The sequence below is a fragment of the Lissotriton helveticus genome, chromosome 2_2, assembly GCF_964261635.1.
Source record: "Lissotriton helveticus chromosome 2_2, aLisHel1.1, whole genome shotgun sequence".
Lineage (NCBI taxonomy): Eukaryota > Metazoa > Chordata > Amphibia > Caudata > Salamandridae > Lissotriton > Lissotriton helveticus.
Genome location: NC_136060.1, coordinates 486,647,518 through 486,662,905, shown reverse-complemented (window position 1 = coordinate 486,662,905; position 15,388 = coordinate 486,647,518). Strand labels below are relative to the sequence as shown.

Here is a 15,388-nt window from a genome sequence, read left to right as displayed (position 1 = left end):
CGGTGAACGGGGCAGGAGCGGTGACGGGGCAGGGGAGGTGATGGGGCAGGGGAGGTGACGGGGCAGGGGAGGTGACGGGGCAGGGGAGGTGACGGGGCAGGGGAGGTGACGTGGCATGAGCTAGAGCAGTAACCGGACGTGAGCGGTGAAAGAACAGGAGCGGTGAAAGGAAAAGGGCAGTGATTGGAGCAGGAGCGGTGATCAGGACAGGAGCAGTGAACGGGGCAGGAGCAGTGAACGGGGCAGGAGCAGTGAACGGGGCAGGAGCAGTGAACGAGGCAGGAGCAGTCCATTCTTTTAATTAAATAATGTTATAAGCTGTAACTGGTCAGTGAAATGCTAAACGTACTAAAAATTGGTATGTTTTGCTATTTCTAGCCACACCCCTGACTCCGCCCACTGATTCAATCTTCGGTTATTCCCGCCCCCTAATTCTCCACCCACAGTTCCCCTACTTTTGTTTTCCCACTTCGACCACTGGCTTTGGAGCCTGGCAAGGGGTATGAAGCGCTACACAAATGCAGTTATAGTTACTCCTATTTTTCATCGGTACTTTTTTTCTATATGGCTTGTTTTGACTCCTCGAGTCTACTCCCAATATTCTTACCCCTCCCTCCCCGCAAGCCCCCACCCGGCCGTGCCATTAATCTTTAGTTTACTTCGCATTGACACTCTTTCATTCCTGTCACCGACAGCCTCAGAGTAACGCGTACACCACACGAGGACTGGGACTACAACCCCCAGAATGCACCGGGTCGCTAATTAAACCCCCAGAACTGGCACAGGTGAGTCCGTGACCGTCTGGTCATGAAACGTCACTGTATAAATAACAAGTGCAGTAAACAAGGCATGCAACTTACGGAATCTCTCTCGTCTTTCTCTCGTTTTCTCTCGTCTTCGTTGCTGCTTCGGGTTTCTCTCGAGTGTCCCAGATAAAAGCCCCCAGCGCACCTTTTTATATCTCTAAACTTGGAATAAACCTAAGTTCGTGCCTTCCTCTGATTGGCTGATTAAAGCGGACAGTTATGCGACCCCTTCATCCGGAGCCATTGGTCAGCGGAGGGGCGGCTCCGAAGGGGCTTTCACTTTCTGCCCCCCCCCTCGGGGTCCGCCTTCATTTCACGGAAAGCCGCGTGTAATAATCCAGGAAATCTTGAGGTATTTAGAAGGTTTATTGAACAGCACAGCATCAAGTCCTGACACAGCAGGATACAGGTGACAACTGACAAACAGTGGAGAATGCTGTATGAGCAAAGCTCTGTTAGGAATGTAGAATCAAAAGGAAACACAAACATGGCACATGCTATTAAAGGAGTAGCAGCATAGATAAACTATGTACAGAGATGTGCAGGATGTAACACACCTCCCTCTTTAAATGAAAGTGGAAGGTATAAAACTTAACGCAACTAAACTTGGTAGAACATACTATACAAAATCTTGTAAAGAAATAGGTCTTCTTCTGATGCGCCTATCATCCTTAATTCTTGAGGCTACTGAGTCAGAACCATACTCAGACCCACCGTCAGAGGTGTGATCTCTGTTTACATTGAGATGAGGTTGAAACCTGGAGGCATGTTGTGTAGGACACTTAGCAACCCTACTTAAATTCCAGGCCTTGCCGTCCTGAGTTATTATAGAGTTACTGAAGACTTTTTTTATTTGAATGGGTCTGCCAAACTTACTCGTACCTTTGCTAACAAAGTAAGGTTTTGCAATTCTGACCCAATCACCAACACACAAATCATGTTCTTTAGTCTTCCACTTCTTGTTGTACCAAACTGCAGACTTATCTTGTTTCTCACATACTCTCCTCGCAACTTCCTTGACATCAAAACCATTCTCCACCAGGCTTTCACATTTTTCTTTGAGCCACCAGGGGCACATGTCAGTTGCAGGATTCCTACCTTTAAGTAATTTGAACGGACTGATCTCAGTGGTGGTATGAGGGGTTATACGATAAGTCCAAAGTTTCTGTCTAATGCGGTTCAGCCAATCCCCCTTTTCTTTGATAGCATCAGAGACAAAACCCTTCAGAACACGGTTAAAGCGTTCAACTTGCCCGTTCTCATGTGGCTCGTAAAGTGATGTACAAATGTGTTTGATGTTGCAGGATTGTAAAAACAGTTTCATTTCAGTGGAGACTAACTGCACACCATTATCTGACACTAAAACTGAAGGACAGCCTTCTCTAGCGAAAACTTCTTTGAAAAAGGAAATAACAACTTCAGAAGTGATTTTAGCTACAAATTTTACTTCTGGCCATTTAGAATGGTAATCTACAATGACCAACGCAAAACGTGAACTTTCAGGTAAAACTTGGAAAGGCCCCGAAATATCAAAGGCTATCTTGCTCCATGGACACTCTGGCCATTTAACTGTCTTAAGGGGTGGAATATGTAATTTTAGCATCTTATCACTATTACAGCACTCATCGCATTCTCTAACAGTGCGGTCTATGAACCTGTCCATCCCAGGCCACCAGAAATGAAGTCTTATAATACGTTTCATGGCTGAGATTCCTGGATGAGTCTTGTGTGCTAATTTGAGAATGAGCTCTTGTACACCACTGGGTGGGATGCATTTCTCAGATTTGAAAAACAAATCACCTTCACACCATAATTCTTCCGCTATGTTATAAAACGGTAGCAGCTCATATTCAACATTATTCTTACTAGGCCAACCTTCTGACAGGTATTTCTTTAACTTAACAAATTTTTCATCTTTATTCTGGCATTCTATCCAAAATTGTTCAGAAATATCTTGATATTGGGAAGAAACTAGATCTGTAAGGCCTAATACAAAATCAACTTCAGTAAGACTATTCACACTGTCAGCTTTACTTTCACACGGAAGGCGTGATAAGCAGTCGGCAGTAACATTTTTCTTTCCTGGAATATATTCAACTTTAAAATGGTACTCCTGTAACTTGGATGAAAGACGTGCAATCCTAGCAGTCGAGTTCCAACCACCACCAGCTGATAGGATATGCACCAAAGGTTTATGATCCGTTCTTAAAATAAACTCACTGCCCCAAATGTAAATTCTGTAGTGTTCAATGGCCCATACACAAGACAGCAATTCACGTTCAATAACCGCATATCTGCGCTCAGTTTCATTCAATGTTCTGGAAGAAAAGGCTACATTCCATTCTAGCATACCATCTGTCTGAGATAGCACACACCCAAGACCGTATAAACTTGCATCAGTAGTAATGATGCATTTTTTTCCAATTCTAAAGGGTTTCAAAGTTGGGGAATTAACAATATCATGTTTGATTTCAGTGAAAGCTTTTTCTTGTTCAGTCTCCCAAACAAAATCATTGCACTGTCTTAAAAGTTTCCTTAAAGGTTCCATTTTGGTGGCAAAGTTTACAACAAATTTACTGTAGTACTCACACATTCCGGAGAAAGAAAGAAGTTGTTCCTTATTCTTTGGGGATGGAGCACTGAGAATAGCATCTACATTTGATTTCTTTGGAACTAGACCTTCCCCCGACAAAGTGTGGCCTAAATATTCAACTGACTTTTTAAAAAGTTTGCATTTGTGTGCCTTGAGAGTAAGCCCAGAATTTTCCAATCTTTTGCACACAACACTCAAATGTGAACTATGTTCAGTTTCATTTTTTGAGAAAATCAAGATATCGTCTTGAAAGCATTTTACAAACTTGTCAAGATCTCTGAAGATTTGAAACATGACGCGTTGGAAAACAGAGGCAGCGGACGCCAACCCAAACGGCATCCTTCTGTATTGAAACAGTCCCATGGGAGTGATGAAAGCTGTGTATTTCTTAGAATCTTCAGTAAGCTCAATCTGATGATACGCAGATCTAAGGTCTAAAGTGGAAAAAATGTGCGCACCATCAAACAAGGAAACAAGCTCATTAATATTTGGAAGGGGATGACAGTCTATAACAATATTAGAGTTTAAGGCTCTCAAATCGATGCAGACCCTTAATTTTTGGTCATGTTTGCGTACCAAAACGATAGGAGAAACCCATTCAGACGATTCAATGGGCTCAATAATATTGTCTTTAAGTAGGTCATCCAACATTTCTTTTAGCTCGTTCCTAACATTTAAAGGAACTCCTCTAAGTTTTTGTTTGACTGGAACTGCACCCTCTTTGAGAACAATTTTGTGTGCAAAATTTTCCAGTCTACCTAAACGGTCACAGAAAACTTTATTGAACTTTTCACTCCATGAAGTAATAACATTATCCTTCCCGTTTACATCAGAAATAGAACTAATCATATCTTGTTCACTACATAATGAAATGGGATCTTTGGCACGTGGATTTAAAGTAATGCCAAGTTCCCATTGATCATGCCAACCCAGTACATTGATTCCTTTGACGGCAATGTAAAGCTTAATTTGAGCTGACCTTCCTCTGAAACATAAAAGAACATTAAATAAACCTTCAATGTCAATTGCATTACTATTGAAACTTTCAGCTAAAATATCTGAGGGTTGTAAATCAGAACTGTTACATACTGTAGTTAACTTTTCATCAAAGTATTCCCTAGTAATAATCGTCCATGGAGATCCAGAATCTACCATGAGTTCGATAGCGATGGATGAAATGTGGAAAGTACATTTAGGAGATTTCCTACTGGTTGATCCAAGGATAGAAACGACATATCCACGTTCAACCTCCTGTTTAACTTCATCTACAATGCTAACAGAAGATACTTTAGTGGGAATGGGCATAATAGATCGTCCAGAGCGACCTTGGGAATTGTACCTTCTTTCCCTACATACATTACTAAAATGTCCTAGTTTGTTGCAAATATTGCAAGTTCTGTTTAAAGCAGGACAGCCCTGAAAGGAAGCTATATGTGATTTACTACCACATCTGTAGCATGAAAACGATGAATTTCCAAAATCTGATCTTCTGTTATTAATACTCACAGAATTTTTATATTTAGACTGAAAAGGGATAACATTTTTATCATCAACCTTGGGTTTAACAGTACAAACTTCTTCCTCTACAATAGTTTTACTGGAATTAGAATTTGAGGTTTGCTTAACTACTATGTTCATCCACTTTTCTGACATTTCAGTAGACTTAGCGATGGCTATGGTTTCTTCTAAGTTAGGATCACCTATACACCAAAGTTTATCTTGTACCTTCTTGTTTTTAACATGAACAATAATCTGATCACGGATCATCTCATCTGCCATAGCACCAAAATTGCAATGTAAGGTCAGAGCTCTTAAAGCAGTGAGAAAGTCATCAAACGATTCCTCTTGTTTCTGTGCTCTAGTATAGAATTTGAAACGATTTAAGGCAATATTAGCAGTGGGCTTGAAACGTTTCTCTAATCTGCCAAGAGCTTCGGTATAAACATTCACAGAATCACCACTTCCACTAGGTACAGTAAATTGAGGTAAAGTTCTAAAGATTTCTTGGCCTTCAGAACCTAAACAATGTAACAAAATGCTTTTCTTTCTTTCTGATCCCATGCGCTCCCCATCAATGGCTTTCATATAATTGAAAAACTCCTCCTTCCACCTTGACCAAGGCATGGGAGGGTCACCTTTAACTTGTAAGAACTTAGCAGGGGGGTCAAATTGCATGGTGAACGAGATTAAGTAGCAACAATAACAAAAAATTGAATGAAATAAATAAACCAAAAGAAAAATAAATGAAAAAAATAAATGCAGAGTACTCAAATAGATAAGAGTAATAGTTGAATAAAATGTACTTATGCCAATGTGGAATCACTTAGTTTGTGGTGATCGAGTTTGTAGTGCTGTGGAAGTTGAGACTTGAAGAACTGTTGCTGGAAGTACACTTGCCGGAAAACTTGAAGAAACGGAGTGTGAATAAACAGCAAAATAAAAGTTAAGGTAAGCGCTAAAATGATGGTTCACTTTTAGAGCAAGCGCTAATAAAAATGGGGAAAAACAGCAAGAAACGCGATTAGAAACGGACTCATTCCGTCGTCGATGTGTTGCTAAGCAATGAAATAACAAAATGGCGGCACGTAACGTGCGTGAAGGCGTTGTAGCGTGATGACGTTGACACGCTAGATGAAACAGACGTGAATCCCGAAGACGTGGTTGTTGGGCAATGGCATTGCGGTGACGTTGTTTCTCCGCTTAGTAAACAATGCCGATGGTTGCCAGGCGATGACACTCCGCTTCACGATGACGAACAAAGAAGGGGTTGCCACGGAGATGGAAGTACACAGAAACGTCGCGCTGAGATTGGCAAAAGTCAAAAGATGCAGGCAGACTTAAAGGTCAGGAAACTGCAATAGTTGGTATTTTGAAGTAGATAAATGAAAATAAAAGGTAGTTCTTGAGAAATACTTGCAGAGAACGATGAGCAAAGTTTCACCAAGGCAGGAAGTTCTCTTCAAAGGCAGGAAATCCAGTAGTATTGAGATAAAGATGTAAAATGATCCAAAATGGGTTCAAACTCCGCTCCTGTGCTGTAGATGGCTGGAGTAAGGTTGTCCTCGTCGCCAAAATTTGTAATAATCCAGGAAATCTTGAGGTATTTAGAAGGTTTATTGAACAGCACAGCATCAAGTCCTGACACAGCAGGATACAGGTGACAACTGACAAACAGTGGAGAATGCTGTATGAGCAAAGCTCTGTTAGGAATGTAGAATCAAAAGGAAACACAAACATGGCACATGCTATTAAAGGAGTAGCAGCATAGATAAACTATGTACAGAGATGTGCAGGATGTAACACCGCGATTTACAGGAAAGAGAAACTAAGAGATAACAAGCATTGGAAAAGGCAATGCCTGTGCGAAAGCCTGTATGGCAATATCTTTAAGCTAAGCTAAATTGTAGATTTTTATTGATTTATTTATGCGTTTTTATATAGCGCGGACTTTACCCGAAGGCGTCAGAGCGCTTCACAAAAGGAACAGAAAATTACAAGTGAAAAAATTACAAAAGCAGACGATAAGTTACATGAGGTAAACGTGACAATTCTGAGCAACAAAATACATGAGGTAGCAAACAGTGCATTACAGGAGGAAAGAGTGACTAGTGTGCAGGTTACAAGGGAAAACAAATTGCAATTAGAGGTAATATACTGCAATATATGCTAGACACTGAGGCACAAGAACAAACGTTACGTAGGCAATGGTGGCACTTGTGCAAGTATCTAAAGCAAACAAAATGTGAGAGGAAGCAAACAGTGTGTTACAAGAGAAAAGTGGCGTGTGCAAGTTACAAAAGGGTACCATACACAGGTACAAGGATAATACTGCAATAAATGGCATACACTCCAACCACACGAACACACTGGGAAGGCACTTCTATAGTCATGGAGAATAGAGTTTTCCGTAATGGGAGTGACTGTGCAGCAAGCTAAAAGTAAAGATAGTAAAAAGGCGCAATGATGGGGTCAGATCTTTTTTTAAAGGTGGGTGGGGTGACAACGAAAGGGTGGGAAGGGGAACAACGTGAGGGTGAGAGTTTACAGCCAATGGGGCAGTAAGATAAAAGTGCTATAATGCGGCCGACGCTGGCCGCCTCATAGCGCTGGTAAAACATGGACAACAGTGGGGGGGTCGGAGAGGAAGAAGCAACATGGATTTTATGTGGATGGAACTCGGAGAAGAGGGTGGGAGGGGAGGAAGCACTACGGGCAATGGGGGCACGAGAGGGGAAGAAGCAGTAGTACCTCAATCACATGGCGAGCGGCTGCAGCGAAAGGACACTAATCATGATGAAGCAATCAGTACTTGGTCCATGCTCCACACAAAAGACGAGGAATTTAAGCCGACATGCATGGCCCAATCAGAAGGCAGTAAAGATGAGTGACAATGAAGCCATGCATGATAAGCAATAGGTAGGATCAAAGCCCCTTATAGTTGGTGTTAGAAAGTCACCCTTTTGGCCTGTTCACCCCCCCGCCCCCCTCTTTTGGTGCGCTGACTGGTACTGATGGTAGTGGACTCTGACTGTGCCATGCCCAGGGCCAGTGCTATGGTAAGCACACGCACATGCATTGAGTTACACTTCTAATTGTTGTGACCCACATTATAAATTGCTAATAAGTAATAGGGTAGGGGGATGAAAAACTAATTATAAGTCCTTCGTATATAATAGGGCTTGGCATTGTATGGCGTAAGGGATGTATGCGTACATTGCTGAGAGCCTGAGGTAATTTTAAAAGTAGCCCTGGGTTGCAGTGCTGCTTTTAAAAAGTAAATTCATTGCAAGCTCGACTTTGATTGCAGAAGCACTATGAAATAGATAATCTACATTAATGTTGCATTTCAGGTACCCCGTCTCCCCTAGGTGTTCCAGAGGTGGGGGGGCGGGTGGGGGTCATGTAACTACAAGCAGGGCCCTATGAAATATGTTTTTTAAACCCTGGTGAGGGAGAACTGCTCATTTTATTTTTCCCCATTGTAGGAATTCCTATGCAAAGTAGACTTTGGTGCTGTGGGCACTGTGAAGTACTATTCTACATAACAAATGGGGGTGGGGTCGCACACTACTCACACACCGACGGTATCGCCCCTAAGGACTATGGTTAATGTAGTTATGTGTTCCGCGATGCATCTTCTTTCGATTCTCTGCTATCTTCGCTGTCTTTGCCATCCCTGGATGGGGCAATACCGCTGGTGTGTGAGTAGTGTGCGACCCCACCCCCAATTGTACTATTCTACATAGTTTTTACATATTAGGCAACCCCCAGGTCTCCCCATCGGTGTTACAGGGGTGAGGGACCTGTAATTATGAGCAAGGACCTGATAAAAGAGGTTTTAAAAAACCCTGGTGCAGGAGGAATTACACATTTCATTTTCCTTATTGTAGATACTTGGCCTCATAGGCCAACATGGCAATATTTTATGGGCACAAAACAATTGCTAAGAAAGTATGAAATATCATTCAAAGACTTAACGTAATGGTATTGATACATCCAACAGATTGCTCTTGTTGAATTTACCCTAACTTGTACAGAAAAGAAGTTATAACACATTCTTGTCTGTCAGCCAAAATCCAGCCTTCATGCAGTATTCCCTGATTGGTCAGTGCTAACAGGCTCAGCAAGGCTATCTTGATTTGGTGATAAGTGGCTATCCAGGGGGAGGCTATCTGCTGGAGAGAGCTCTGCAGCTACCCAGAAATGCCAGGACAGGGGAGAGGGGTCATAAAGCATGAGGCTTCAAAGGAGGATAGAACAGACAGGGAATGCCAAGCCTACCCACCCCTGTCCCCTGTGCCCCAGCCAGCTGGCAGGCTTTAGGAAGGAATTTGCAGATATTATAGGGAGGAGAGCAATGGAAACCAGCCACACTGAGAGTTGGTTTAGTTAGCTCTTACCGCTCTGCTGAGATTTTAGCCAAGATGGATTTTGGAGGAATAGTGCTCTCTGGAACAAGAGATGCCACACTTTGGAGGAAGTGAGCATGCGTCTGTGTGGCACCTTGCATCCTATTGGTCAGGAGTGCCCCTCTCCTGATGCCCAGAAGCTGAGATTAAATATGTGAGAGATACATAGCCCCTGAGTTTTGCAGCCTGAAGCTACAAGAAGATGGAGGATTGTCCTGCTGGAATCTTCATCTGTACACAAGGGCTTGCCTGGTGAAGACTGCGCCTGCTGCACTATCTGGGACCGCAGCTCTCAGGATTTTGCCTTGCTTCAAGAAGGAGTAAGGAGTTGACTCCCTGCAGCTACAGGTTAACAGAGCTTAACTGACCCTTCAGCAGCCAAAGTCCCCGTCCTCGAGTGCGCCTAGTGGAGTTTTAAGGGGTTGACCAAGTGTATTGTGGGAAGTGAAGTCCCGGCCTGCCAAGGACCATCTAGGAGAGTCCAGATGCTTTGATTTGTGTTTTTGATATGTGGAACCCGCCTTCTGGAAGGACCTCCAGATATTTGGAAAAGTTTGGGAGACTTTTTAAGAAAAACTCTTTAAGGTGGCCGACCTGACTATGAGAGGCAATCTGGTCACCTTCCACTGCGACCCGGCTCGTGTCCAGGCTCATCCCACTGAAGGGCTCCGTAGGTCTGACTTCCAGAGTTTGGCTGGGAACTCATTGAAAGTAAAGCCAGCAAACCCTCACCAAATCTAAACAAGTGGTGAGCAGCGACGGCCACGGCAGGTCCAGAAAAGTTTATAAGTGCAAAGGTAAAGTTTTGACCGAGGCAATAGGCCTCAAACTTTGACTTTGTCCCGGTGAAGCAAAACCAGATGTCCAGAAGTGGCACTAAGTGTTTATTCTTTGAAAATTCATATCACCGTTCCCTTCATTGGATTTTGGTCATAAGGGGGCCGATTCCGATCCTGGAAAAACGCTGTACAAATCGTGGTATGGAGCGTTTTCCCCATACAACTTGTACTTGTAAGGAGACCCCTACAACCTAGTAAGTACGATCTGTACAAATAGACGCACTCGATACAAATTGTAAAAAAGACCATACAACTCGTATATACAAGCGATTCCGATTCGGATTGCTCTGTATGCGACGTTCCCATGTATTCCCGGCAGCAGTTTACAACCCGGAAAGTACGATTCGTACAAACGGCACTCCAAACAGCTCTTTTTTTACAAGAGCCAAAAAGTGCTGGAAAAACCTTGTACGCCCCGAAAACAGTACGAGACAGACCCCCTCATGTACACGTCGTACACCCCATGAATACAGGGGTACGGTGCGTATGTATGGTGCGTACGGATGGCACGGAAAGTGGGGTACGGTACGTACATATACGCGATGAAGGGGTACTGGTTGTGTACGCACCGTACAAGCACTGTACCCCAAAATCTCGTATGTACGCAGCATACCCCAAAATTGCGTACGTACGCACTGTACCCCAAAAATCACGTATGTACGCACCGTACCCCAAAATCGCGTACGTACGCACTGTACCCCAAAATCATATATATACGCACCGTACCCCAAAATCGCATACGTACACACTGTACCCAAAATCGCGTACGTACTCACTGTACCCCAAAATCACGTATGTACGCACCGCACCCCAAAAACGCGTACGTACGCACCGTACCCCAAAAATGCGATTTTGGGGTACGGTGCGTACATACGCGATTTTGGGGTATGCTGCGTACGTATGCGATTTTGGGGTATGGTGCGTACATACGCGATTTTGGGGTACGCACCATACACACACCTCTGTGTGGGGGGACCCCTGTACGCCTCATACCCCTATACGACCCATACCCCGGTATGAGGCGTACCCCCAGAACGAGTCATACCAGGGTACGAGGCATATAGGGGTTCGCTTTGTGGCCCAGTACGAGTCATTCCCCGTATACATGCCATTTTCCATACAAATCGTATGCTGACAACCCGGTACCAATCGTACTTGATGGGTTGGACAGCCTTTTTACAAATTGTATGGTCTTTTTTACAAGTCTGTGTCGTACAGCTTTTCCCGATCCGATTAGTAAGGATCGGGCCGATCTGTATGTATTTTTCCCGTACGAATCGTACTACACGGGTTGGAAGGAACTTTTACAATTTGTATGGAAAAAAATACAAATCCTATTTGTATGGAAAATAAAAATCCAGGATCAGAATCGGCCCCCAGATGTCCAGAAGTGGCACTAAGTGTTTATTCTTTGAAAATTCATATCACCGTTCCCTTCATTGGATTTTGGTCATAAGGGGGCCGATTCCGATCCTGGAAAAACGCTGTACAAATCGTGGTATGGAGCGTTTTCTCCATACAACTCGTACTTGTAAGGAGACCCCTACAACCTAGTAAGTACGATCTGTACAAATAGACGCACTCCATACAAATTGTAAAAAAGACCATACAACTCGTATATACAAGCGATTCCGATTCGGATTGCTCTGTACGCGACGTTCCCATGTATTCCCGGCAGCAGTTTACAACCCGGCAAGTACGATTCGTACAAACGGCACTCCATACGGCTCTTTTTTTACAAGAGCCAAAAAGTGCCGGAAAAACCTTGTACGCATCGAAAACAGTATGAGACAGACTCCCTCATGTACGCGTCATACACCCCATGAATACAGGGGTACGGTGCGTATGTACGGTGCATACGGATGACGCGGAAAGTGGGGTACGGTGCGTACATACGCGATGAAGGGGTACTGGTCGTGTACGCACCGTACAAGCACCGTACCCCAAAATCGCGTATGTACACACTGTACCCCAAAATTGTGTATGTACGCACCGTACCCCAATATCGCGTACGTACGGTGCGTACATGCGCGGTGTTGGGGTACGCACCATACACATGGGGGGACCCCTGTACACCTCATACGAGTCATACCAGGGTACGAGGCGTATAGGGGTTCGCTTTGTGCCCGGTACGAGTCATTCCCCATATACAGGCCATTTTCCATACAAATTGTATGCTGACAACCCGGTACGAATCGTACTTGACGGGTTGGACAGCCTTTTTACAAATTGTATGGTCTTTTTTACAAGTCCGTGTCGTACAGCTTTTCCCGATCCGATTTGTAAGGATCGGGCCGATCTGTATGTATTTTTCCCGTACGAATCGTACTACACGGGTTGGAAGGAACTTTTACAATTTGTATGGAAAAAAATACAAATCCTATTTGTATGGAAAATAAAAATCCAGGATCAGAATCGGCCCCTTGGTGTCAATTTAAAGGTAAAAATATTTCCTATATTTATACATCGGTGTGGTATTTTTATTGCATGTAGTGTCTTACTTATTAACTGTATTGGTGTTTTTGAATGCTTTACATGTCTGTCTCCTAAGCTAAGCCTAATTGCTCGGTGTCAGTTACCAAGGGTTCTGAAAGGGACTAATATACAGAGACCCTATTTAGGACCCAGCACTGTGTTGGTGGACTTTTTGCTGGTGTTAGGTGCCCACCTACCACTGCCAATAAAACATCTTTCATAACTAAGCAATACCCATCTCAGAAAGATCGCATTCAGTGTTCGCAGGCGAGACATAAAAAAAGACCTGGACACAGATACATGGCTCCAGGTCCAGACTGGGGACCAATAGCATGCCTGGTCAACATATTCAAAGCAGAACTGCCCCTATCCTCCTCTGTCTCAATGTCTCTTTTTGCTCTCCCTCCTGAAGACGCCTCTGCCTACTGTTCTTACTAGATGAAGCTGTAGAAAGTGGCAGAGGGGGCAAAAACAGCCCCCTGCCATAAACAAGCATGGGCAAAGGCAATACGTCTTGCTAATGCAAGAGCTATTGGATTTGTCAATGTTTTTCAGCCATCTTGTACAGCTGGATGGCTGATGTGCAGAAATGCAGAAAGTTAGATTAAACAAGCATTTGCAATGCAATAGGTCTCGCATTAGGAAAGTTTGAGCTATTGGTATTGTAAATGACACATTTTTTATTTATGTGTTGGTTTTGAAAATAGCGAAATTAATAGCTTTGTCATTTACAATGCCAATACTTATAACTTTCGCAAATGTGACACCCATAGCATTTGTACTGCAATATGTGTGGTATTTACGTGACTTAGATGTATTGATATTACAAATAACAATGGCTTTTATATTTTTTTATAATTAATACTTAGATAAAAGTTATTGTAATTTATAATGACAATAGCTTAAACTTTTGTAAATAACTTTTGTGAAGATTATAGTCAGTGTATTTTATTGTGACGAAAATACAAGAACAGAAGTGAAATATTAACATCTTTTTGTGACATTTGTAATAAAGCTTGAAACATTGAGAGAACATATATATATATATTTTTGTTTTATTTTTTTTGCTAATGATAAATGTCTTAGATTTAATTATATTTGTATTCATTATGAGAGTTAAGCAAGGTGGCTAATGACAGATAAGTATAACATGGTTGATGGATCTAATTAACAAAATATCGTACATGCACTTGCACATTTTTACCTGTATAGTTTTTGAAAGAGAGTCAATTGAAAGTATAAATCTTCCAAGCAGCTATAAGAGAGCCATTGGACAGCTTCATAGATAATAAGAGAGTGCATGTGATGACACTGCTGAATTTGAAACCACAAAAGCCTTTTTAGTAGAGACTTTGAGAGAGAGAACATATTTGAACCAGTTGTTGTTGAATGGTTGCACAGTGGTGGCGCTGAGTGATGTTGTGGTGGCGACGAGTGATGCTGTGGCGTTCAGTGATGGTGCGGTAGCGCAGAGTGATGCTGTGGTAGCGCAGAGTGATGTTGTGGTGCCCCTGAGTGATGTTGTGGTGTCCCTGAGTGATGTTGTGGTGCCCCTGAGTGATGCTGTGGTGGTGCGATAGATAGAGTGAGGGCTATAGTTAGAGTGAGGGCGATAGATAGATAGAGGGTGATAGATAGATGTGTGTGGTTGTGTGTGTGTGGTTGTGTGGTTGTGTGTGTGTGTGGTTGTGTGTGTGGTTGTGTGTGTGTATGGTTGTGTGTGTGGTTGTGTGGGTGTGGTTGTGTGTGTGTGTGTGTGTGTGGTTGTGTGTGTGGGTGTGTGTGGGTGTGTGGTGGTGTGTGTGTGGTTGTGTGGTTGGGTGTAGGTGTGTGTGTGGATGTGTGTGTGTGTGTGGTTGGATGTGTGTATGTGTGGTTGTGTGTGTGTGATTGTGTGGGTGGGTGGTTGTGTGTGCATGTGGTTGTATGCGGGTGGTTGTATGTGTATGGTTGTGCGTGTGTGGTTGTGCGTTTGGTTATGCGTGGGGTGATGTGTGTGGGGTGATGTGTGTGTGGTTGTGTGTGGGGTGTGTGTGTGGTTGTGTGTGTGTGCGTGGTTGTATGTATGTGTGTGCGGTTAGAGAAGATGTATGTGGAAGAGAGCAGCAGATCAGCACAGCAGAAGAGAACAGGGAGTTCTAGAAGGAGGCGGGTGGAAGAGCAACAGATCAGCACAGGAAAAGAGAACGGGGAGTTAAAGAAGGAGGTGGGGTGGAAGAGAGCAGCAGATCGGCACAGGAGAAGAGAACAGGGAGTTAGAGAAAGAGGCGGGTGGAAGAGAACAGCAGATTAGCACAGGAGAAGAGAACAGGGAGTTAAAGAAGGAGGCGGGTGGAAGAGAGCAGCAGATCAGCACAGGAGAAGAGAACAGGGAGTTAAAGGAGGAGGCGGGTGGAAGAGAACAGCAGATCGGCACAGGAGAAGAGAACAGGGAGTTAGAGAAAGAGGCAGGTGGAAGAGAACAGCAGATTAGCACAGGAGAAGAGAACAGGGAGTTAAAGAAGGAGGCGGGTGGAAGAGAGCAGCAGATCAGCACAGCAAAAGAGAACAGGGAGTTAAAGAAGGAGGTGGGGTGGAAGAGAGCAGCAGATCAGCACAGGAGAAGAGAATAGAACAGGGAGTTAGAGAAGGAGGTGAGGTGGAAAAGAGCAGCAGATCAGCAGAAGTTAACAGGGAGTTAAAGAAGGAGGCGGGGAGGCAGAGAGCAACAGATCAGCTCGGGAGAAGAGAAGAGAACAGGGAGTTAAAGAAGGAGGTGGGTAGAAG

General features: G+C 43.6%; 1 protein-coding gene across 2 annotated transcripts in view; it reads right to left on the bottom strand.

The window, feature by feature from the left end:
• The window catches only part of LOC144821556 (uncharacterized), a 90,822-nt gene extending 89,822 nt beyond the window's left edge, over positions 1-1,000 (bottom strand). The window contains exon 1 of one of the 2 annotated variants that reach the window (XM_078678741.1): positions 857-1,000. The gene's annotated coding sequence lies outside the window, so the exon portion shown is untranslated. The remainder of the gene's footprint in view (positions 1-856) is intronic. The other variant, XM_078678742.1, reaches the window with a different exon arrangement.
• Between the last annotated feature and the right edge of the window lie 14,388 nt (positions 1,001-15,388).